The following is a 24,555-nucleotide window of genomic DNA, read 5'->3' on the forward strand; positions in this document are numbered from 1 at the left end:
TGTCACAAATTAAGTGGGAAACTGTCACCAAAGTCAGCCCAGAATTAAAGTTATTTCGAACATGACAGCACCTGTGTGTTTGTTTCTCTGTCCTGGTCCACCCAGGCCGCAGGTAAGGTCAAGGATGGCAGGGTTCGGTACACAAATCTGGTTCTCGGTAGGTCCAGGTCTAAACGCCAACAGGTAAGTCCAAAACAGTCCAGCTCGTACACGGTAAATCCAGCCAATGTAGATTGTCTCTTTCTCTATGGTTCATAGATCCTTCCCGCCCTCTCTCTCTCTTCCTGGTTTTTCTTGACCCTTTATCTGTGGGTCGGCTCCACCTTCTGAGGGTTCCCCTTGCTTCTGGGAATTGTATGGGGTGGCCATTTTAGTGATCGGGCAGAGCCCGTTTATTAGTTCTGCCCTCACATATCTGCCATTTATCACTTGACCCCCTTCTTTGCCACAATATATATATACAAAAAACCTGTGGCTCAGTTGGTAGAGCATGGTGTTTGCAATGCCAGCATGGTGTGTGCTACGCCAGGGTTGTGGGTTTGATTCCCACGGGGGGCCAGTACAAAAAAAAGAAAAAGAGAAAAAAAGGAATGAAATGTATGCATTCACTACTGAAAGTCGCTCTGGATAAGAGCGTCTGCTAAATGACTAAAATGTAAATGTAAAAAAATATACATATATATATATATATATACACACACACACACACGTTACTGTTCAAAAGTTTGGGGCCACTTAGAAATGTTCTTGTTTTTGAAAGAAAAACACATTTTTGGTCCATTAAAATAACATCAAATCGATCAGAAATACACTGTAGACATTGTTAATGTTGTAAATGACTATTGTAGCTGGAAATGGCAGATTTTTTTATGGAATATCTACATAGGCGTACAGAGGCCCATTATCAGTAACCATCACTCCTGTGTTCCAATGGCACGTTATGTTAGCTAATCCAAATTTATAATTTTAAAAGGCTAATTGGCCATTAGAAAACCTGTTTGCAAATATATAAGCACAGCTGAAAACTGTTGTTATGATTAAAGAAGCAATAAAATTGGCCTTCTTTAGACAAGCTGAGTATCTGGAGCGTCAGATTTAGCATCAGGTTCGAAACAAAAAACCTACTTCTGAAACTCATCAGTCTATTCTTGTTCTGAGAAATGAAGGCTATTCCATGCGAGAAATTGCCAAGAAACTGAAGATTTTGTACAACGCTGTGTATTACTCCCTTCACAGACCAGCGCAAACTGGCTCTTACCAGAAGAGAAAGAGGAGTGGGAGGCCACGGTGCACAACTGAGCAAGAGGACAAGTACATTAGAGTGTCTAGGTTGAAAAACAGATGCCTCACAAGTCCTCAACTGGCAGCTTCATTAAATAGTCCCCTGCTGGCCTTCGGGGCAGAGTTCCTGCAAATCAATTTATAACATTTTTGACATGCGTTTTTCTGGATTTTTTGTTGTTGTTATTCTGTCTCTCACTGTTCAAATAAACCTACCATTAAAATTATAGACTGATAATTTCTTTGTCAGTGGGCAAACGTACAAAATCAGCAGGGGATAAAATATTTTTTCCCCTCACTGTATTTTTCGTAGCTGTTTACATACCACCACAGTCAGAGGCTGACACTAAGACAGCATTGAATGAGCTGTATTCCACCATAACCAAACAAGAAAACGCTCACCCAGAGGCGGCGCTCCTAGTAGCCAGGGACTTTAATGCAGGGAAACTTAAATCCGTTTTACCAAATTTCTATCAGCATCTTACATGTGCAATCAGAGGGAAAAAAACTCTGGACCACCTTTACTCCACACACAGAGACACATACAAAGCTCTCCCTCGCCCTACATTTTGCAAATCTGACCATAATTCTATCCTCCTGATTCCTGCTTACAAGCAAAAATTAAAGCAGGAAGCACCATTGACTAGATCAATAAAAAGTGGTCAGATATAGCAGATGCTAAGCTACAGGACTGTTTTGCTAGCACAGACTGGAATATGCTCCGGGATTCCTCCGATGACATTGAGGAGTATACCACATCAGTCATTGGCTTCATCAATAAGTGCATTTATGACGTCGTCCCCAAAGTGACCGTATGTACATACCCCAAACAGAAGCCATGGATTACAGGCAACATCCACACTGAGCTAAAGGCTAGAGCTGCCGCTTTCAAGGAGCGGGACTCGAACTATCAAACAGGCAAGGTGTCAAACAGGACTAAGATCGAATCGTATTACACTGGCTCTGATGCTCATCAGATGTGGCAGGGCTTGCAAGGCTTGCAAACAATTACAGACTACAAAGGGAAGCACAGCCGAGAGCTACCAGACGAGCTAAACTACTTCTATGCTCACTTCGAGGCAAATAACACTGAAACATGCATGAGAGCACGAGCTGTTCCGGAAGACTGTGTGATCACGCTCTCTGCAGCCGATGTGAGTAAAACGTTTCAACAGGTCAACATTCACAAGGCCACAGGGCCAGACAGAATACCAGGACGTGTACTGCGAGCATGCGCTGACCAACTGGCAAGTGTCTTCACTGACATTTTCAATCTCTCCCTGTCCGAGTCTGTAATACCAACACGTTTTAAACAGACCAACATAGTGCCTGTGCCCAAGAACACTAAGGTAACCTGCCTAACTGACTACCGACCCGAGGCACTCACATCTATAGCAACGAAGTGCCCCAACAGATCCACAGATGATGCAATCTCTATTGCACTCCACACTGCCCTATCCCACCTGGACAAAAGGAAAACCTATGTGAGAATGCTATTCATTGACTACAGCTCAGCATTCAACACCATAGTGCCCTCAAAGCACATCAAAAAGCTAAGAACCCTGGGACTAAACACCTCCCACTGCAACTGGATCCTGGACTTCCTGACGGGCCGCCCCCAGGTGGTAAGGGTAGGTAACAACACATCCGCCACGCTGATCCTAAACACAGGGGCCCCTCAGGGGTGCATGCTCAGTCCCCTCCTGTCCTCCCTGTTCACTCATGACTGCATGGCCAGACACGACTCCAACACCATCATCAAGTTTGCCGATGACACAACAGTGGTAGGCCTAATCACCGACAACAACGAGACAGCCTATAGGGAGGAGGTCAGAGACCTGGCCGTGTGATGCCAGGACAACAACCTCTCCCTCAACGTGATCAAGACAAAGGAGATGATTGTGGACTACATTAAAAAGAGGACCCCATTCTCATCGACGGGGCTGCAGTGGAGCAGGTTGAGAGCTTCAAGTTCCTTGGTGTCCACATCACCAACAAACTAACATGGTCGAAGCACACCAAGACAGTTGTGAAGTGGGCACAACAAAAGCTAATCCCCCTCAGGAGACTGAAAAGATTTGGCATCGGTCCTCAGATCCTCAAAAGGTTCTAGAGCTGCACCATCAAGAGCATCCTGACTGGTTGCATCACTGCCTGGTATGGAAACTGATTGACCTCCGACCGCAAGGCACTACAGAGGGTAGTGCGAACGGCCCAGTACATCACTGGGGCCAAGCGTCCTGCCACCCAGGACCTCTATACCAGGCGGTGTCAGAGGAAGGCCCTAAAAATTGTCAAAGACAACAGCCACCCTAGTCATAGAATGTTTGTTCTCTCTGCTACTGCACGGCAAGTTGTACCGGAGCGCCAAGTCTAGGTCCAAGAGGCTTCGAAACAGCTTTTACCCCCAAGCCATAAGACTCCTCAACACCTAATCAAATGACTACCCAGACTATTTGCATTGCACACACCCCCCCTCCCCTTTTACAACACTGCTACTCTCTGTTGTTATCATCTATGCACTGTCACTTTAATAACTCTACCTACATGTACATATTACCTCAAATAACCGGTGCCCCCGCACATTGACACTGTACCAGTACCCCACTGTATATAGTCTCACTATTGTTATTTTACTGCTGCTCTTTAATTACTTGTTACTTTTATTTCTTATTCTTATCCGTCATTTTTTAAAGTGCATTGTTGGTTAGAGGCTCGTAAGTCAGCATTTCACTGTAAGGTCTACACCTGTTGTATTCGGCGCATGTGACTAATACAATTTGATTTGATTTGATAATTGATTAGATCAACTGCTTACTTGGCACTGAGTGATTCAAGCTTCTCCCTCTCTCCCTCTTTCCCTCTCCCTCCCTCTCTCACACACTCCCTGTCTCCCTATCTCTCTCTCAGTATGGAACATGTCTCTGACTGTATAGAATGGAGCTTACTGTATTATAGCAGGGCAACATAAACAAAATGGCCCATCAGTCAGCACTGCAGTCCCACCCCCTTCCCAGCCCCTCAACGGCCCCCTCGACCTCCTCTTTCCTCGGCCCTTCTCTCACTGTCTCTCACAGAGACACTTTCACTGGAGGCCTCAGGAATGTGATGCTGCTGGGCTTTAGCCACCAATAACACTACCACCACCCTAACACCTATATACACACCACTACCACCACCACCACCCTAACACTCATATACACACCACTACCACCACCACCCTAACACTCATATACACACCACTACCATCACCCATATACACACTACTACCACCACCCGAACACCCATACACACCACCACCACCACCATAACACACATACACACCACTACCACCACCCTAACAGCCATACACACCACTACCACCACCACCCTAACACTCATATACACACCACTACCACCACCCATATACACACCACCACCACCACCCATATACACACCACTACCACCACCCTAACACCCATACACACAACCACCACCCTCCTAACACCCATATATACCACTACCACCACCCTAACACACATACACACCACTACCACCACCCAAACACCCATATATAACACTACCACCACCCTAACACCCATACACATCACTTCCACCACCCTAACACCCATACACACCACCACCACCACCACCACCCTATCACCCATAAATACCACCACCCTAACACGCATACATACCACCACCACCACCCTAACACCCATACATACCCTATCACCCATACATACCACCACCACCCTATCACCCATACACACCACTACCACCACCCTATCACCCATACACACCACTACCACCACCCCCTAACACCCATACACACCACTACCACCACCCTAACACCCATACACACCACTACCACCACCCTATCACCTATACATACCACCACCACCCTAACACCCATACACACCACTACCACCACCCTATCACCACCCTAACACCCATACACACCACTCAAACCACCTTAACACCCATACATACCACTACCACCACCCTAACACCCATACACACCACTACCACCACCCTATCACCCTTACACCCATGCATACCACTACCACCACCCTATCACCCATACACCCATACACACCACTTCCACCACCCTAACACCCATACCTCCCTCCACCTGAGATTCACACTTCACCTTCAACTCTAGCCCCTTCCCATCCCCTTTTCACTTTCACCCTGTATAGCCTTTTTAAATCACTCAAAACATTCAGCCTCTGTTCCCTTACCGCACGCTCAGCAAATGCTCTCCAGACCTCTAACCCCCACTGCTGCCCCCCCTACCTCTGGTCTGGGGTTGTTGCAGTAGAGAGGTGGAGGTTATAGCCCTGTATCATAGTTCTGGATTAGGCAGCATTTCCTCTGTAGAGATGGAGAGAGAGGGTGTGTCGAGAAGGGGAGAGAGAGAGAGCGAGAGAGAGAGAGAGAGAGGAAGGAGAGAGAGATAGGGAGAGAGAGAGAAGAAGAAGAAGGGGGAGGGAGAGAGAGAAAGAAGAGGAGGAAGAGGATGAGAGAGAGGAGAGAGAAAGAGAGGAGAGGAGAGAAAGAGAGGAGAGAGAGAGAGAAGGGTCACAGAGTGCACCTCCACATTGCTCTGGAGCACTAGCTTTAAGTACACATATGCCTCTTCACTCTTTCTCTCCCTCTATCAATTCAATTTAAGGGGATTTATTGGCATGGGAAACATATGTTTACATTACCAAAGCAAGGGAAATAATAATAAAGAAAAGTGAAATAAATAAAAAATTATTAACAGTGAACATTACACTCACAAAAGTTCCAAAAGAAAAAATACATTTGAAAGGTCATATTTTGTATACATACAGTGTCGTAATGATGTGCAAATAGTTAAAGTACAAAATGGACAATAAATTAACATAAAAATGGGTTGTTTTTAAGATGGTGTTTGTTCTTCAGTGGTTGCCCTTTCCTGTGGCAACAGGTCACACATTTTGCTGCTGTGATGCCACACTGTGGTATTTCACCTAATATATATGGGAGTTTATCAAAATTGGGTTTGTTTTCGAAGTCTTTGTGGATCAGTGTAATCTGAGGGAAATATGTGTCTCTAAAATGGTCATATATTGGGCAGGCGGTTAGGAAGTGCAGTTCAGTTTCCACCTCATTTTGTGGGCAGTGTTGCACATAGCCTGTCTTCTCTTGAGAGTCAGGTCTGCCTACGGCAGCCTTTCTCAATAGCAAGGCTATGCTCACTGAGTCTGCACATAGTCAAAGCTTTCCTTCAGTTTGGGTCAGTCACAGTGGTCAAGTATTCTGCCAATGTGTACTCTCTGTTTGGTGCAAAATAGGACCAGCTTGCTTAGGGGACTCTTCTCCGGGTTCATCTCTCTGTATATGATGGCTTTGTTTTGGAAGGTTTGGGAACCGATCCTTTTAGGTGGTTGTAGAATTGAAAGTCTCTTTTCTGGATTTTGATAATTAGCGAGTATCGGCCTAATTCTCCTCTGCTTGCTTTATTTGGTGTTTTACGTTGTACACAAAGATATTTTTGCAGAATTCTGCATGCAGAGTCTCAATCTGGTGTTTGTCCCATTTTGTGAATTCTTGGTTGGTGAGTGGACATCAGACCTCACAACCATAAAGGGCAATGGGTTCTATAACTGATTCAAGTATTTTTATCCAGATCCTAATTTGTATATATCGAATTTTATGTTCCTTTTGATGGCATAGAAGGCCCTTCTTGCCTTGTCTCTCAGTTCATTCACAGCATTGTGGAAGTTACCTGTGGCGCTGATGTTTAGGCCGAGGTAGGTATAGTTGTTTGTGTGGTCTTGGGCAACAGTGTCTAGATGGAATTTGTATTTGTGGTCCTTGCAACTGGACCTTTTTTGGAACACCATTATTTTTGTCTTACTGAGATTTACTGTCAGGGCCCAGGTCTGACAGAATCTGTACAGAAGATCTAGGTGCTGCTGTAGGCCCTCCTTGGTTGTGGACAGAAGCACCAGATCATCAGCAGTAGACATTTGACTTCACATTCTAGTAGGGTGAGGCTGGGTGCTGCGGACTGTTCTAGTGCCCTTGCCATTTCATTTATAGATACTTTGAAGAGGGTGGGGCTTAAGCAGCATCCCTGTCTCACCCCATGGCCATGTGGAAAGAAATGTGTTTTTTGCCAATTTTAACAACACACTTGTTGTTTGTGTTCATGGATTTTATAATGTCGTATGTTTTTCCCCATCATAACTTTCCATCAATTTGTATAGCAGTCCCTCATGCTAAATTGAGGCAAAAGCTTTTTGGAATCAACAAGAAGACTTTGCCTTTGTTTTTGTTTGTTTCTTTGTCAATGAGGGTGTGCAGGGTGAATATGTGGTTTGTCGTACGGTAATTTGGTAAAAAGCCAATTTGACATTTTCTCAGTACAATGTTTTCACTGAGGAAATGTGATAGTCTGTACTAGTCAGTTAATGATAATGGAGAGTATTTTCTTAAGGTTGCTGTTGACACATATCCCATTGTAGTTACTGGGGCCAATTTGTCTCCACTTTTGTGGATTGGGGTGATCAGTACTTGGTTCCAAATATTGGGGAAGATGCCAGAGCTAAGGAAGTGGTCTGTATATTTTATTATTTCATTTAGAATACCGTCAACACCACAAGCCTTTTAGGGTTGGAGGGTTTGTGTTTTGTCCTGTAGTTCATTCAATGTAATTGGAGAATCCAGTGGGTTCTGGTAGTCTTTATTAGTTGATTTTAAGATTTGTATTTGATCATATATATGTTTTTTCTGTTCTTTGTTACAGGGCCAAAAAGATTGGAGAAGTGGTTTGTCCATACATCTCCATTTTGGATAGATAATTCTTTGTGCTGTTGTATGTTTAGTGTTTTCCAATTTTCCCAGAAGTGGTTAGAGTCTATGGATTCTTCAATTACATTGAGCTGATTTCTGACGTGCGGTTCCTTCTTTTTCCGTGGTGTATTTCTGTATTGTTTTAGTGATTCACCAGAGTGAAGATGTAGACTCAGGTTTCCTGGGTCTCTATGTTTTTGGTTGGATAGGTTTCTCAATTTCTTTCTTAGGTTTTTGGATTCTTCATCAAACCATTTGTCTTTGTTGTTAATTTTCTTAGGTTTTGTGCTTGACATTTTTTGATTTGATAGGGAAGCTGAGAGGTCAAATTTACTGTTTAGGCTTTCTACTGCCAAGTTTACATCTTCGGTTACAGCGAAACGTTTTGTCCAGGAAGGTGTCTAAAAGGGATTGAGTTAGTTGTTGTCTAATTATTTTTTGGTAGGTTTCCACACTACTTTCCTTCCATGTATAGCATTTCTTAATATTATTCAGTTCGTTTGGCTTTGATGTCTCATGATTGAGTATTGCTCTGTTCAAGTAGACTGTGATTTTGCTGCTATCTGATAGGGGTGTTAGTGGTCTCTCTCTCTCTCTCTCTCTCTCTCTCTCTCTCTCCTCCTCTACCATGAACGCTGATCATATTGAGAATCATTATATACTCTGACACTCCTGTTGTCATCATGCGTCTGTCTGTCTGTCTGTCTGTCTGTCTGTCTGTCTGTCTGTCTGTCTGTCTGTCTGTCTGTCTGTCTGTCTGTCTGTCTGTCTGTCTGTCTGTCTGTCTGTAACCTTGCGGCTGCAGGGGTTGATACGTTAGGTTCCCTGTCTTGAGTGACGTCTGCTCTTGAGAGGGGCATGTGGCTGCGTGTGGCTCAGCTTTGAACTTCAGCAGATCGGTTCGGCCCGGGAGGGTTATATTGACGGATGGATGATTTCCCACAGCAGATGCCTACCTGGTCTGCCATCGACACTAGGCGCCTGCTGCAACCTCCGAGAAACACGCACCCAGATAAGGTGACAGGAAGTATTAGCAAACAGAGGGGAGGGAGGGGGCTGGGAGGGGAGCGAGGATAGGGGAGATGCGGGCTGTGTTTAAAACTTCAAAGAAGTGAAGGGTAGAAAGTGTAAAAGGAGAGAGCGAGGTAGAGTAAGGAGATAGAGAAAGATATGGGGGTTGAATGTTAAGTGTGGGGGGTGGTGGGAGTAGGTGCAAGGGGGACCAGGTGGGAGAGGATGTGAGGGGGGGTGGGAGTGTGTGTGAGGGGGGCTAGGTGGAGAGGAGAGCAGACCTGTCCATGCAGCAGTGTGTGTCAGACTCAGAGCGCTAGGTAAAGCCCAGACAGAGCAGATCATGCTGCAGTGTGTGTCAGAGCGCTAGGTAAAGCCCAGACATCACAGCGTTCTCTTTCTATCTGTCTCCAGGTAAAGCTCTCATTTCATGCTCCACTGAGATCCACCTTCCCTCCACTCCTCCTCCACCACCTCCTCCTCTTTCAATTGCTTACCCACTCTCTTTCTGTATCTTTCCCTCTTTGTCGCTCCTAGAGTGTGTCAGCTTTCTGTGTTCTCCACCTATACTACTCGCCTTCCTTCTCTAACAGCACACACTCTTACCTCTCTCACACACAGGAGTTGTCACAATAAACTTTAATAAATGATGACAGATAAGGCAGCTCATGTATATTTGATTTTGGGGGGGGGGGGCAGAGGGGTTGGGGTTGTATGTGCCGGGGGTGCGAGGGCATCGATGTCTCCCCGGCATCATGCTGGGCTTTGTGTGTCGTTTGGCCTGTCTGAGGAGACCAATAAGACAGGAGGAGGAAGTTGGGTTGGGCCTGTGCTGAGGAGGCCTGAGATGAAATCCGATCCGCTGGTCAGAGCAGACACGGCCCTGTAGGACAGAGCTGGACTGCACCCAAACTCAGACACCCTCATTACTCTGGACTTTGGCAACGTGTCTGTGATTTATTTTTAATCAGCTACCTCAGACTCGGACAGAGACAGAGCACTGTAAACACCCCAAAATGCTTTTGTTTGTTCAGGGACTGCAGTTGTTCAGGGACTGCAGTTACAGTAATGTTGATTAATGTGCACTGTCCCCGTAAAACTAAATGCAATAAAGTAAAAAAGTTATGTAAAGTGTTTTAAAAAAGGGAGAGAGTGGGGGATGAAGGGAGTGAGGAAGAGTGCAATACAAATATGAAAATAGTACAGAGGAAGAGACAAATATATTTTGAAAAGGGGGTCTCAATAGGTCTCTCTATCCCTTTGTTCATGGAACAGAAAATATTCATTACCTACAAGTAGGTCAAGTGGTCTCCCACTCGGCACAATGATGGATTGAGATTGTGCCCTGTCCAGAGTGGCTCTTAGGACCACGGGCTTTCTCTGTGCTGTGTTTGAATGCTGCAGGTCTGTGACCATGGGGTTTCTCTGTGCAGTGTTTGAATATAGCAGGTCCCCGTTTGTGTTGTCTGTAATCCTGAGTGACATGAGTTAAGTTCAGCTCAGCTCACCAGTCACCCTCATTTCACTGCTGACTCCCCTGGGAGGAGGGGAGGGGCTGAAAGAGCGAGAGACCTGCCTGTCAGTAGGATTAAAGGCATCCGCATGCTTCCCATCTCAAACAGTTCGTAACAGTTTGTGCATATATTATGATGACGTTTTGTGACGTTTTTGATAGTTTTGGTCTTGGACAAGGGTTTTTTGGCTGTTAGTGCAGGCAAGCCGATATCTACGCCCCTTCGTCTATAATTGGTCAACAGTAGGGATTCTTCAATTATGTGTTTGTTGTCATTCAACGAGAGACGACTCGTTTTCATGCACATATTTTCACTTAAGAAATACTCCACCAAAATTGTGCAACTAAGATCTCCTCTGCAAAAACGTCAACATTTCTGACAGATTTATTGAATTCTTAGATTAATTCTGACTATTTTGAGGATGTGTATACTTGGTATGGCGTTTCAGTAGGGACAAACAGTACTATTGCCACTTTTTTCCTCGTTTTTTCAAACAAAGGTCTTTAAAGGAAGTATGTGAGCACGCTCCTTCGGTTCGCCTAGCCGAACAGCTGAACCGAAGCATGCTAAAGCCATAGGATAGAAAGGAATAGAGAGAGGGAGGTTAGAGAAGTGGAAAACAGAGTTTATGGAAGAGAAAGACAGAGCAGCAGAGGGAAAGAGAGAAGGAGATTAGAGAAAGAGAGAGAGATGAGAGAGGGTTCCACCCTTCGCTCTCACACAGTGTGTGTTTGTATGGATGTGCTTGTGTGAGTGCTTGTGTGAGTGAAAGATTGAAAGAAAAAAGAGGGGACGGAGAAGAATGAGAGAGAAATATAGTTTGTTTGTGTACTGGGAAGTTTGCAGACACCATTCTAAGCGTTTTCCCTCAGTCACCAGCCATCCCTCATGAGCTGATCCCTCCGTCCTCCGTCCTCCCTCCTTCCACCCTCCTCTGTGTAGTTGTTTAGGGTAGAACTACACATCCATTCACTAGGGTCTCATACATACGGTCCCCAACCCAAACTGTTGTAGAGGAAATCAATCCCACGGTTTGAAATAACTTCCACCAGTCATGAGTGCTGTATTGATGCTGTGATTACATTCATTATACTGTTAGATGGATCCTAGGACAGAGAGAGGAAAGTGAGAGACAGAGTGAGATAGCAATAGAGGAGGGCGACTGAGGTGAAAGGTACCTTGAGGGATAAGTATTTGTAGGGGAGGCAGTATTGTGTGTGTATATATATATATACTGCTCAAAAAAATAAAGGGAACACTAAAATAACACATCCTAGATCTGAATGAATGAAATAATCTTATTAAATACTTTTTTCTTTACATAGTTGAATGTGCTGACAACAAAATCACACAAAAATAATCAATGGAAATACAATTTATCAACCCATGGAGGTCTGGATTTGGAGTCACACAGCCTGTAGTGTGGAAAACCACACTACAGGCTGATCCAACTTTGATGTAATGTCCTTAAAACAAGTCAGAATGAGGCTCAGTAGTGTGTGTGGCCTCCACGTGCCTGTATGACCTCCCTACAACGCCGGGGCATGCTCCTGATGAGGTGGCGGATGGTCTCCTGAGGGATCTCCTCCCAGACCTGGACTAAAACATCCGCCAACTCCTGGACAGTCTGTGGTGCAACGTGGCGTTGGTGGATGGAGCGAGACATGATGTCCCAGATGTGCTCAATTGGATTCAGGTCTGGGGAATGGGCTGTCCATAGCATCAATGCCTTCCTCTTGCAGGAACTGCTGACACACTCCAGCCACATGAGGTCTAGCATTGTCTTGCATTAGGAGGAACCCAGGGCCAACCGCACCAGCATATGGTCTCACAAGGGGTCTGAGGATCTCATCTCGGTACCTAATGGCAGTCAGGCTACCTCTGGCGAGCACATGGAGGGCTGTGCGGCCCCCCAAGGAAATGCCACCCCACACCATGACTGACCCACCGCCAAACCGGTCATGCTGGAGGATGTTTCAGGCAGCAGAACGTTCTCCACGGCGTCTCCAGACTCTGTCACGTCTGTCACATGTGCTCAGTGTGAACCTGCTTTCATCTGTGAAGAGCACAGGGTGCCAGTTTCGAATTTGCCAATCTTGGTGTTCTCTGGCAAATGCCAAACGTCCTGCACGGTGTTGGGCTGTAAGCACAACCCCCACCTGTGGACGTCGGGCCCTCATACCACCCTCATGGTGTCTGTTTCTGACCGTTTGAGCAGACACATGCACATTTGTGGCCTGCTGGAGGTCATTTTGCAGGGCTCTGGCAGTGCTCCTCCTGCTCCTCCTTGCACAAAGGCGGAGGTAGAGGTCCTTCTGCTGGGTTGTTGCCCTCCTACGGCCTCCTCCACGTCTCCTGATGTACTGGCCTGTCTCCTGGTAGCGCCTCCACGCTCTGGACACTAAGCTGACAGACACAGCAAACCTTCTTGCCACAGCTCACATTGATGTGCCATCCTGGATGAGCTGCACTACCTGAGCCACTTGTGTGGGTTGTAGACTCCGTCTCATGCTACCACTAGAGTGAAAGCACCGCCAGCATTCAAAAGTGACCAAAACATCAGCCAGGAAGCATAGGAACTGAGAAGTGGTCTGTGGTCACCACCTGCAGAACCACTCCTTTATTGGGGATGTCTTGCTAATTGCCTATAATTTCCACCTGTAGTCTATTCCATTTACACAACAGCATGTGAAATATACTGCTCAAAAAAATAAAGGGAACACTTAAACAACACATCCTAGATCTGAATGAAAGAAATAATCTTATTAAATACTTCTTTCTTTACATAGTTGAATGTGCTGACAACAAAATCACACAAAAATAATCAATGGCAATCCAATTTATCAACCTATGGAGGTCTGGATTTGGAGTCACACTCAAAATTAAAGTGGAAAACCACACTCCAGGCTGATCCAACTTTGATGTAATGTCCTTAAAACAAGTCAAAATGAGGCTCAGTAGTGTGTGTGGCCTCCACGTGCCTGTATGAACTCCCTATAACGCCTGGGCATGCTCCTGATGAGGTGGCGGATGGTCTCCTGAGGGATCTCCTCCCAGACCTGGACTAAAGCATCCGCCAACTCCTGGACAGTCTGTGGTGCAACGTGGCGTTGGTGGATGGAGCGAGACATGATGTCCCAGATGTGCTCAATTGGATTCAGGTCTGGGGAACGGGCGGGCCAGTCCATAGCATCAATGCCTTCCTCTTGCAGGAACTGCTGAATCCCTCCAGCCACGAGGTCTAGCATTGTCTTGCATTAGGAGGAACCCAGGGCCAACCGCACCAGCATATGGTCTCACAAGGGGTCTGAGGATCTCATCTCGGTACCTAATGGCAGTCAGGCTACCTCTGGCGAGCACATGGAGGGCTGTGCGGCCCCCCAAAGAAATGCCACCCCACACCATGACTGACCCACCGCCAAACCGGTCATGCTGGAGGATGTTGCAGGCAGCAGAACGTTCTCCACGGCGTCTCCAGACTCTGTCACGTCTGTCACGTGGTCAGTGTGAACCTGCTTTCATCTGTGAAGAGCACAGGGCGCCAGTGGCGAATTTGGCAATCTTGGTGTTCTCTGGCAAATGCCAAACGTCCTGCACGGTGTTGGGCTGTAAGCACAACCCCCACCTGTGGACGTCGGGCCCTCATACCACCCTCATGGAGTCTGTTTCTGACCGTTTGAGCAGACACATGCACATTTGTGGCCTGCTGGAGGTCATTTTGCAGGGCTCTGGCAGTGCTTCTCCTGCTCCTCCTTGCACAAAGGAGGAGGTAGCGGTCCTGCTGCTGGGTTGTTGCCCTCCTACGGCCTCCTCCACGTCTCCTGATGTACTGGCCTGTCTCCTGGTAGCGCCTCCATGCTCTGGACACTACGCTGACAGACACAGCAAACCTTCTTGCCACAGCTCGCATTGATGTGCCATCCTGGATGAGCTGCACTACCTGAGCCACTTGTGTGTGTTGTAGACTCCATCTCATGCTACCACTAGAGTGAAAGCACCGCCAGCATTCAAAAGTGACCAAAACATCAGCCAGGAAGCATAGGAACTGAGAAGTGGTCTGTGGTCCCCACCTGCAGAACCACTCCTTTATTGGGGGTGTCTTGCTAATTGCCTATAATTTCCACCTGTTGTCTATTCCATTTGCACAACAGCATGTGAAATTTATTGTCAATCAGTGTTGCTTCCTAAGTGGACAGTTTGATTTCACAGAAGTGTGATTGACTTGGAGTTACATTGTGTTGTTTAAGTGTTCCCTTTATTTTGTCTCTCTCTCTCTCTCTCTCTCCTCTATATTTATATTTATTATTTATATATATATATATATAAGGCTCTGTAGGGTCTGTTTGTGAACAGGGCCAGTTGGCCAAGGGGACTCTTCTGTAGGTTTATTTCTCTGTAGGTGAGGGCTTTATTTTTAGGTGGTTGTAGAATTTAGCAGAGAGAGAGAGAGAGACAGACTACACTGCTGTGGAGCACTAGCTTTAAGTACACAAATACAGTTGAAGTCCGAAGTTTACGTACACTTAGGTTGGAGTCATTAAAACTCGTTTTTCAACCACTCCACAAATTTCTTGTTAACAAACTATAGTTTTGGCAAGTCGGTTAGGACATCTACTTTGTGCATGACACAAGCCATTTTTCCAACAATTGTTTACAGACAGATTATTTCACGTATAATTCACTGTATCACAATTCCAGTGGGTCAGAAGTTTACATAAACTAAATTGACTGTGCCTTTAATCAACTTGGAAAATTCCAGAAAATGATGTCATGACTTTAGAAGCTTCTGATAGGCTAATTGACATGATTTGAGTCAATTGGAGGTGTACCTGTGGATGTATTTCAAGGCCTACCTTCAAACTCAGTGCCTCTTGGATTGACATCATGGGGAAATCAAAAGAAATCAGCCAAGACCTCAGAAAAACAATTGTAGACCTCCACAAGCTTGGTTCATTCTTGGGAGCAATTTCCAAACGCCTGAAGGTACCATGTTCATCTGTACAAACAATAGTACACAAGTATAAACACCATGGGACCACGCAGCCATCATACCGCTCAGAAAGGACATGCGTTCTGTCTCCTAGAGATGAACGTACTTTGGTGCGAAAAGTGCAAATCAATCCCAGAACAATTGCAAAGGACCTTGTGAAGATGCTGGGGGAAACAGGTACAAAAGTGTCTATATCCACAGTAAAACGAGTCCCATATCTGTCACAGCTGTTGAAAGAATCGGACCAAGGTGCAGCGTGGTTGTAGTTCCACATTTTATTAAATCCGTGAAACTTTGCAAAACATAAATAACTGAATTTACAAAGCAACAAAGCGTGACGCAGAGAGAAACAAACACTACTCAAAATAGAATCACCCACAAAACCCAGGAAGAAAAACCCCCACTTAAATATGATCTCCAATCAGAGGTAATGAGGACCAGCTGCCTCCAATTGGAGATCAACCCAAAAAAACAACAACATAGAAATAGAAAAACTAGAACTTAAACATAGAAATAGAAAACATAGAAAACACAAAACACCCCCTGTCACGCCCTGACCTACTCTACCATAGAAAATCACATCTTACTATGGTCAGGACGTGACAATATCGACATAACCCGAAATGCTGCTCAGCAAGGAAGAAGCCACTGCTCCAAAACCACCATAAAAAAAGCCAGACTACGGTTTGCAACTGCACGTGGGGACAAAGATCGTACTTTTTGGAGAAATGTCCTCTGGTCTGATGAAAAAAAAATAGAACTGTTTGGCCATAATGATCATCGTTATGTTTGGAGGAAAAAGGGGGAGGTTTGCAAGCCGAAGAACATAATCGCAACCGTGAAGCACGAGGGTGGCAGCATCATGTTGTGGGGGTGCTTTGCTGCATGAGGGACTGGTGCACTTCACAAAATAGATGGCATCATGACGAAGGAAAATTATGTGGATATATTGAAGCAACATCTCAAGACATCTGTAAGGAAGTTAAAGCTTGGTCGCAAATGGGTCTTCCTAATTGACAGTGACCCCAAGCATGCTTCCAAAGTTGTGGCAAAATGGCTTTAAGGACAACAAAGTCAAGGTATTGGAGTGGTCATCACAAAGCCCTGACCTCAATCCTATAGAAAATGTGTGGGCAGAACTGAAAAAGCGTGTGCGAGCAAGGAGGCCTACAAACCTGACTCAGTTACACCAGCTCTGTCAGGAGGAATGGGCCAAAATTCACCCAACTTTATGTGGGAAGCTTGTGGAAGGCTACGCGACATGTTTGACTGAAGTTAAACAATTTAAAGCCAATGCTACTAAATACTAATTGAGTGTATTTAAACTTCTGTGTGACGATCATCGTAAGGAGGAGACCAAGGTGCAGCGTGGTAAGTGCTCATGATACATTTTATTTATACTCAGAACACTAAACAAAATAACAAACAAAGGAAAACGAACGTCACGTTCTGCAGGCTTTCACTGAGCTGTACAAAAACAAGATCCCACAACTGAAGGAGGGAAAAAGGGCTGCCTAAGTATGATTCCCAATCAGAGACAACGATAGACAGCTGCCTCTGATTAGGAACCATACTCGGTCAAACACAAAGAAATATATGACATAGAAAGCCCACCCCATATCACACCCTGACCTAACCAAACAGAGAAAAACGGCTCTCTCAGGTCAGGGCGTGACATTCTGACCCACTGGGAATGTCGTGAAATAAATAAAAGCTGAAATAAATCATTCTCTCTACTATTATTCTGACATTTCACATTCTTAAATTAAAGTGGGGATCCTAACTGATCTAAGACAGGGATTTTTTACTAAGATTAAATGTTAGCAAGTGTGAAAAACTGAGTTTAAATGTATTTGGCTAAGGTGTATGTAAACTACCGACTTCAACTGTACCTGCTCACTCTCTCTCTCTCCCTCCCTCTCTCAGAGTCAGAGTCTAGTCTAATTACTGTAATTAAAGAACCAGGTAACAGGGGTGTCTGTATGATATGGCCCTGGCAGGGGTGTATGTGGATCCAGTAGTGTGTGGTCAGAAGAAGCCATGTCTACTGTCTGTCTACTGTGTACAGTCTGTCTACTGTCTATTGTCTACAGTCTGCCTATTGTCTACTGTCTGTCTACTGCCTATTGTCTACTGTCTGTCTAACTGCCTATTATCTACAGTCTGCCTATTGTGTACAGTCTGTCTACTGCCTATTGTCTACAGTCTGCCTATTGTGTACAGTCTGTCTACTGCCTATTGCCAACTGTCTACCTACTGTGTACTGTCTACCGTCTGTCTACGGCCTACTGTCTGTCTACTGTCTGTCTACTGTCTGTCTATTGCCTGCTGTCTACTTTCTGTCTACTGCCTACTGTCTGCCTACTGTCTGTCTGTCTGTCTGCTTAACATCTGTCCTGTGTGGCTCAGTTGGTAGAGCATGGTGTTTGCAACGCCAGGGTTGTGGGTTCGATTCCCACGGGGGACCAGTATGAAAAAAAAAAAAAAAAATGTATGAAATGTATGCATTCACTACTGTAAGTTGCTCTGGATAAGAGCGTCTGCTAAATTACGTAAATGTACTGTCTACTGTCTCTACTGTCTACCGTCTGTCTGCTGTCTACTGTCTGCTTGCTTTTGAGACAAAAACAAATCATCCGCCTTGCGCTGCCTTGTTAACGTCCTTAAAAACAGCAATACAGAACATAAAGGCTGATCCTGCTGGCTGCAGGCCAGTGTCTAACAAAGGACCAGCGTCGTTGCTCAAACCCCATCCGTCCCTGACTCCTCTCCTACTGAAACAAGCTGCACAGCCAGACAGCTTTTGAAATGGAGATTTACAAATAATGAAAACAGCAGACAGTATGAAAAGTGATTCCACATTGAAAGGACAGGAATTGGGTGGTTCTATCGCTCTGTTGGCTTATAGTTCTACCCTTACCTTCACAGTGGTATTTCATCTGGCCAATCAGGATTCCCCAAAACCCAAATAAGGACAGTTCAGCCCCTGCCCTTTACTGCAGGTCAAGGTATTACGTTTTTAAACATGTTTCTCAAGTCCTAAGGTTTTCCCTTCTTGGCTTTTCTGACTCTAGGGATGGACATCAAGGACGTCTGTCCTCCTCCTGTCACTCACAGCTGACTGACAGACATCTACATGGAAAGGGCTCTCAGAGGGCCAGGGTCAGAGACGGTGTGTGTCTGTGTCCACTTGTGTGTGTGCATGCATGTGAAGTTCCAGTCACATTGGCTCTTTTAGAAGGTGGTGGGTTTACTTGTGTATCTCTCTCATCTTTCCTTACTCCTCCTCTCATCTTTCCTTACTCCATCTGTCATCTTTCCTCACCCCTCCTCTCATCTTTCCTCACCCCTCCTCTCATCTTTCCTCACTCGTCCTCTCATCTTCCTCACTCCTCTCATCATCCTCACTCCTCCTCTCATCTTTCCTCATCCTTCTCTCATCTTTCCTCACTCCTTATCTATCCTCACTCCTCATCTTTCCTCACTCCTCATCTTTCCTCATCCTCCTCTCATCTTTCATCACTCCTCCTCTCTCCTCACCCCTCCACTCATCTTTCCTCACTCCTCCTCTCATCTTTCCTCATCAGCCTCTCAATCTTTCCTACTCCTCATCTTTCCTCACCTCTCATCTTTCCTCATCCTCCTCTCATCTTTCCTCATCCTCTTCTTATCTTTCCTCATCCTCCTCATCTTTTCTCACTCCTCATCTTTCCTCACTCCTCATCTTTCCTCACCCCTCCTCTCATCCTCCTCATCCTCCTCTCATCTTTCCTCACCTTTCCTCACCCCTCCTCTCATCTTCCTCACTCCTCCTCTCATCTTTCCTCACTCCTCCTCTCATCTTTCCTCACTCCTCTCATCTTTCCTCACTCCTCTCATCTTTCTTCACCGCTCCTCTCATCTTTCCTCACCCCTTCTCTCATCTTTCCTCACTCCTCCTCTCGTCTTTCCTCACTCCTCCTCTCATATTTCCTCACTCCTCCTCTCATCTTTCCTCATCCTCCTCTCATCTTTCCTACTCCTCCTCTCATCTTTCCTCATCCTCCTCATCTTTTCTCACTCCTCATCTTTCCTCACTCCTCATCTTTCCTCACCCCTCCTCTCATCCTCCTCATCCTCCTCTCATCTTTCCTCACCTTTCCTCACCCCTCCTCTCATCTTCCTCACCCCTTCTCTCATCTTTCCTCACTCCTCCTCTCGTCTTTTCTCACTCCTCCTCTCATATTTCCTCACTCCTCCTCTCATCTTTCCTCATCCTCCCTCATCTTTCCTACTCCTCCTCTCATCTTTCCTCACTCCTCCTCATCTTTCTCACCCCTCCTCTCATCTTTCCTCACCCCTCCTCTCATCTTTCCTCACCCCTCCTCTCATCATTCCTCACTCCTCCTCTCATCTTTCCTCACCTTTCCTCACCCCTCCTCTCATCTTCCTCACTCCTCCTCTCATCTTTCCTCACTCCTCTCATCTTTCCTCACTCCTCTCTCATCTTTCCTCACTCCTCTCATCTTTCCTCACCGCTCCTCTCATCTTTCCTCACCCCTCCTCTCATCTTTCCTCACTCCTCCTCTCATCATTCCTCACTCCTCCTCTCATCTTTCCTCACATCTTTCCTCATCCTTCTCTCATCTTTCCTCACTCCTCATCTTTCCTCACTCCTCCTCTCTCCTCACCCCTCCACTCATCTTTCCTCACTCCTCCTCTCATCTTTCCTCATCCTCCTCTCATCTTTCCTACTCCTCATCTTTCCTCACTCCTCCTCTCATCTTTCCTCATCCTCCTCTCATCTTTCCTCACCCCTCCACTCATCTTTCCTCACCCTCCTCTCATCTTTCCTCACCCTCCTCTCATCTTTCCTAACCCCTCCTCTCTCCGCACCCCTCCTCTCATCTTTCCTCACCCCTCCTCTCATCTTTCCTCACCCCTCCTCCCATCTTTCCTCACTCCTCTTCCCATCTTTTCTCACTCCTCTTATCTTTTTCCTCTTTCTCCTTTATTTTCACTCTATTGCATCCCATCCCCTGTGCTGGCAGGCAGGCGCTCCTCTCACTGCCTTAGAGAACTGATGGAATCGTGTTCAGTTTGTAAATAAGGTGTATCGGTTAGGATTGAACTGGGATATTATAAATAAAGTAGTCAAAAGTTTAGTGTTTGGTCCCAGACATATTAACCTACCCTGTTATTGGTAAAGTTGAGAGGTTAGCATGTCTTGGGGGTATGATATTTTACCCTCTGTAACTTTCTCATTCATCCTTATTCATGATTTTTTCGGGATTATCTGCAATCATGATAGCATCCACATTAATGTAGAAGTGTTTAGAAACATATTCTATTCTTATTTATAATAAAAGTGACTCCAAAATGACACAATACATTATTTACCATTGATTTCTGTTGGGCTCAAAATAATCAGAAAAACAACCAAAACTAACTGCAAAATGCATCCCCAGCAAGTTTGTAGAGCTACTAGCATGATGTAGTCATTGGGTGTTAGGAATTTGGGACCAAATACTACACTTTTGACTACTTTATTTAAAATAATGTTTAGGGGTGTCAATAATTTTCACCCCTGCCTTTTTGAGATAAAAATAAAACTTGTTAAAGAAAGTCTCTTTCTCTGAGCAAATGTATTAGTATATTAACAATATAATGTCCTCATGTTTTTTGCATACAATATAGCTCAGTATTTGAATGATTTAATTTCTAGAATGTTTGTGTTAGTGGTGTAGACTAGATTAATGTGTACCACACCTCAGGCTGAATATTTAAATAAAAACGGAGGTTTCCGTTTGATTACAATTTTGTAAGAATACTAAAAGGTTTAAAAGGCATTTTGAAAACGATAGATTTGTACTATGTTATCATCAAAGATCTACATTTTCTACACGCAATATATTTTTTAGAGGGAACAAATCATAAAAAAATACATACAGTTTGCAATTCTTTGTTTCAAAGCCTGCTTAAAACCTTCCTGACCTCCTCCGTGTAAGAAAGGCCCATAAATAAAGTACAGTCCATTGAGTTGGACAATGGAACTCAGTCAAGTGGATCTGACATGAAGATATATGTGAAAAAAAGGGTGATTCATTGACGTTGATCTCTTCACTTGTCCTCCTTGATCAGTAACCCCAAAAAATAACAACATTGGTTTGGGTTTGTGGTTTTGAAAGGGAGTCCACTATCTCTCTCAGCGAGGTGAGCTATGCTCGGCCCCAGTGGAAGGCTAATTGTCGGCCGTGGTGAAGCTCTTATCTACTCCGAAGGTTTTTGTTGTTGTTGAGAAACAGAGGATAAAATCTCTTGACAGTTCATTTCTCCACTTGTATTTTTTGGCCAACCGTGAGTGACGAGCCAAATGAGTATCTAAATGTGTGCATGTTATAATATATTTCAAAATGAATCCTTAGCTTTGTCTTTATTCCTCAGTAGAAGTTTGCCCGTTAAAGCATTGTATTAGTTTCAGGATTGTGGGGGGTGGACTGTAAGGACATTAATTGGCCATCTTGTGTCGTTATGTGAACCAGGAGCTGGTTGCTGTTCTGTGTTGCTCCTAATTAAAAGAGCTTCAGATGCCATGTGATTGTGAGCATCAATCAGCCTGATGGGGGTGGAGGGGCGGGTAATGAGAGAGTAAATCTGCGTCTCAAATGACAGCAAACCTGGTTTCAAAACACATATAAAGCAAAACCTCACGGCACAACGCCTCTCCCCCTGTGACCTACTTGTTGTGTTAATGTCAAATGTAAAGTATTGTCACGGTTGTCGTTGGGAAAGGAGGACCAAAATGCAGAAGGATTGTGGATGCTCATCTTAACGTTTTATTTAACTCAAAAATACGAACACCAAAATAACAAACAACGAACTCACGATCAACACAACAGTCTTGTAAGGCTTACTCACGCTAAACAAGAAACAGGCAAAACAAGAAACAATCTCCCACCAATTACAAACACAAACACCCCCTAATATATAGGACTCTCAATCAAAGGCAAATAGACAACACCTGCCTTCAATTGACAGTCCCCACCCCAATTAACCAAACAGAACCAGACTCACCAGACCAAACATAGAAATATATGAATACAAAAACAGTGCCCAAAAACCCCGGAATACACAAATCAAATGCCCCACTAAATAAAACACCACCCCGAACCACATAAAACAAATACCCTCTGCCACGTCCTGACCAAACTACAATAACAATTAACCCTTATACTGGTCAGGACGTGACAAGTATTTTGTCTGGAATGTCTTTTTATTATGTGTCGGACCCCAGTAAGACCAGCTGTCACCATTGGCGTCGGGTAATGGGGATCCTAATAAAATCTCTAGTGACATCAAGGCTTTACTGCTGCCTCCGTCTCAGAGCTGTAATTGTTTCTGTTTTTCCCTTGGTCTTCTGAATGAGCATCTCTCCAGGCTCCCTGCTACCCCTCTGTGTAGCCAGGCCTTATAAAGATCCAGAGACGCTGGATATTTGTCGCTGGGTTGTGTTGGCCCCCTTCTGAGCCCCCGCTCTGTTAATTGGGCAGGTTTATTTCAGGGGCCCACGGCACAGTGTGAATTGGCAGCACAAAGTGCAGCATGAAAAAAGATGGCAGAAAGTAATTTTTTTTCATCCAATTGCGTCTCTCAAACCCTGACATCAGTATTCCGCTCAGACATGGAGTCAGACAAAAATAGAAAAAGAGCAAAAGCGAGAGAGGGAGAAGGGGTGGAAGGGAACAGAGAGCGGGAGAGGGGAGGGGTGGAAGAGGACAGAGAGAGGGAGAGGGGAGGGGTGGAAGGGGACAGAGAGAGGGAGAGGGGAGGGGTGGAAGGGGACAGAGAGAGGGAGAGGGGAGGGGTGGAAGGGGACAGAGCGGGAGAGGGGAGGGATGGAAGGGGACAGAAAGAGGAAGAAGGATGGAAGGGGACAGAGAGAGGGAGAGGGGAGGGATGGAAGGGGACAGAGAGGGAGAGGGGAGGGGATGGAAGGGGACAGAGAGAGGGAGAGGGGAGGGGTGGAAGGGGACAGAGAGAGGGAGAGGGGAGGGATGGAAGGGGACAGAAAGAGGAAGAAGGATGGAAGGGGACGGAGAGAGGGAGAGGGGAGGGATGGAAGAGGACAGAAAGAGGGAGAAGGATGGAAGGGGACGGAGAGAGGGAGAGGGGGGTGGAAGGGGACAGAGAGAGGGAGAGGGGAGGGATGGAAGAGGACAGAAAGAGGGAGAAGGATGGAAGGGGACACAGAGAGAGAGGGAGAGGGGAGGGATGGAAGGGGACAGAGAGAGGGAGAGGGGAGGGGTGGAAGAGGACAGAGAGAGGGAGAGGGGAGGGATGGAAGAGGACAGAAAGAGGGAGAGGGGATGGAAGAGGACAGAGAGAGAGAGGGGAGGGGGGTGGAAGAGGGACAGAGAGAGGGAGAGGGGAAGGGTGGAAGAGGACAGAGAGAGGGAGAGGGGAGGGGTGGAAGAGGACAGAGAGAGGGAGAGGGGAGGGGTGGAAGAGGACAGAAAGAGGGAGAGGGGATGGAAGGGGACAGAGAGAGGGGGAGGGGTGGAAGAGGACAGAGAGAGGGAGAGGGAGAGGGGAGGGGTAGAAGAGGACAGAGAGAGGGAGAGGGGAGGAGGGAGGTGGAAGAGGACGGAGAGAGGGAGAGGGGAGGGTGGAAGGGGACAGAGAGAGGGAGAGGGGAGGGTGGAAGAGGGACAGAAAGAGGGAGAGGGGATGGAAGGGGACAGAGAGAGGGGAGGGGGTGGAAGAGGGACAGAGAGAGGGGGAGAGGGAGAGGGGAGGGGTAGAAGAGGACAGAGAGAGGGAGAGGGGAGGGGAGGGGTGGAAGAGGACAGAGAGAGGGAGAGGGGAGGGGTGGAAGAGGACAGAGAGAGGGAGAGGGGTGGAAGAGGACAGAGAGAGGGAGAGGGGAGGGTTGGAAGAGGACAGAGAGAGGGAGAGGGGAGGGGAGGGGTGGAA

General features: G+C 45.9%; 1 protein-coding gene across 6 annotated transcripts in view; it reads left to right on the forward strand.

Annotated features, from left to right (window-relative positions):
• Positions 1-24,555, forward strand: part of LOC106566486 (extracellular sulfatase Sulf-2) — a 283,200-nt gene that overhangs the window by 15,718 nt on the left and 242,927 nt on the right. The window lies entirely within an intron of this gene.

This window comes from Salmo salar, chromosome ssa13 (genome assembly GCF_905237065.1).
Source record: "Salmo salar chromosome ssa13, Ssal_v3.1, whole genome shotgun sequence".
NCBI lineage: Eukaryota > Metazoa > Chordata > Actinopteri > Salmoniformes > Salmonidae > Salmo > Salmo salar.